Here is a 2,380-nt window from a genome sequence, read left to right on the forward strand (position 1 = left end):
TATGCTCCAAGTTTACCAGTTCAATTTTTGCAGCTACAACCATTTTTTTTCATCATCATATTTTTTTTAATTTTATTCCAGCTTTACATTGCGTACGCCCCGATGACCTATTCCTCATCCTAGGTGTATCATTTGATTTTGGTGCACTTTTACCTTCACGTGAACAATTTATCCACTTACTGAATGTCTTCTCTCTGTATTTCTTCAGTGGAAATCCAACTTCATATGCATACCTTTTATAGAATTTATATGCATCATCAACATCCTTGAAAGTCATCCCTACCTTTGGCACTATAGTTGGATCAATGTTTTTTTCCTCCTATTTCATTGACATTGTTGTTTGTACCATGGAATATTTTCACAACAATCTAATCAATCAATAATCAAATACAGCAATTGGACTTACATGTGAATGCAGTATTTGAGGCGTATCCATCTCCCTTGAGCTAATATTGGACATAGGAGGTCGAACCCTGTGTTCTCCTTCTTCCCTTATGCTCATCTCGGGGATCACAGGACCCAGTAGAGCAGGAGGTGGTGTGACCAGTGAGTTACCATCAACTCCTCCCTCTGTCTCTGGATCAAGACAAACGCCATCTCCTTCCATCGCCGGCGAATCTCCCGAGCCGGCCATCTCCAACTCCAATTAGTTATGCAGGCTTAGTGGTCTTTTTTCGAATGAAAGGAAACCACAGATACTATACAAGTAACCGTATCCACGTTTACAGGGTCTCCCCATTATTTCTGAAACCGTCCCGATATTATGGCGATGTCAATGTAAAACTAAAATCCATAATAAACTATTTACGCACAATGACTCAACGTTTTACGCCAAACGGTATAGACTATTTATGCCACTATTATGCCGTTTCTGTTTTATGCCATAGCTTTCAACATCTTATGCTACATTTTTTTACCTGCCGCCATTACTTCCCATGCAAGATCCATAAATTACGTGCCCACGTACCATAGTAATCACGTTTGCATGTGGAAACTATTCCCTATAATCCCGCGCCTTTCCCTTATGTTTACCGTCTAGCCATTCAAACAACCGCGTAACAGCGCCGTCTATCCTGCATGCCGCCTCTCAGCACTACGTTAAACACAGGCGCGCCTGTCTCAGCGGACCAGACCTCGGAACCGACCTGGGCTTCCTTTAATATCCGAAGCCCAGGGCTCCCGTTATACCTGCCCTATATATATATATATATATATATAGGTATAACGGGAGCCTTGAGCTTCGGATATTAAAGAGAGTTTGGGTCGGTTACAGGGTCTGGTCCGCTGAACCAAGCGCGCGTGGGTATGATGGAGATGAGACAGAGAGCATGCAGGATCGACGGCGCCGTGACGCAGTTGGTTAATGGCAAGGCGGTAAACATATGGTAGTGGGCGAAATTATAGGGATTATATTCCACATGCAAACGTGCTTACTCTGATACGTGGGCGCAGAATTTATGGATCTTGCATGTGGTATAATGGCGGCAGTTAAAGATAATATCGAATAAGATGTTGAAAGATATGGCATAAAACAGATACGATATAAATGTTGCATATATAGTATATACCATTTGGCGTAAAACATTGAGTCATTGTGCGTAAGTAGTGTGTTAGGGATATTTGTATTACATGTACATTGCTATAATATCGGTACGGTTTCGGAAATTATAGAAATACCCTGGAAACGTGGATGCGGTTACTTGTTTAGTATAGCATCCGTGGTTTCCTTTCATTCGAAAAAAGTACCCCCAGACTGTAGAACTAGTTGGCGGTGGAGATGGCCGGCTCTGGACAGTCACCGGCAATGGTAGGAGATGGCATTCGTCTTGGTCCAGACACAGAGGGAGTAGTTGATGGTAACTTACTGGTTACACCACCTCCTGCTCTTCTGGGGCCTGTAATCGACGAGATAAGGATAGGGGAGGAAGGAGAACAATGGATTCGACCTCCGATGTCCAATATTAGCTCCAGGGAGATGGATACGCCTCAAATACTGCATTCACATGTAAGTCCAATTGTTGTATTTGATTCTTGATTGATTAGATTGTTATGATCATAATTTGTGGTACAAACAACATTGTCAATGAATTGCAGAAAAAAAACATTGATCCGAATATAGTGCCAACAGTAGGGATGACTTTCAAGGATATTGATGATGCATATAAATTTTATAAAAGGTATGCATATGAAGTTGGATTTCCATTGAAGAAATACAGGGAGAAGACATTCAGTAAGTGGATAAATTGTTCACGTGAAGGTAAAAGTGCACCAAAACGAAATGATACACCTAGGATGAGGAATAGGAATTCTGGCCGTACGCAATGTAAGGCTGGAATCAAATTAAAAAAATATATTATGATGAAAAGAAAATGTGGTAGCT

The sequence above is a fragment of the Zea mays genome, chromosome 10 (assembly GCF_902167145.1).
Source record: "Zea mays cultivar B73 chromosome 10, Zm-B73-REFERENCE-NAM-5.0, whole genome shotgun sequence".
NCBI classification, from domain to species: domain Eukaryota; kingdom Viridiplantae; phylum Streptophyta; class Magnoliopsida; order Poales; family Poaceae; genus Zea; species Zea mays.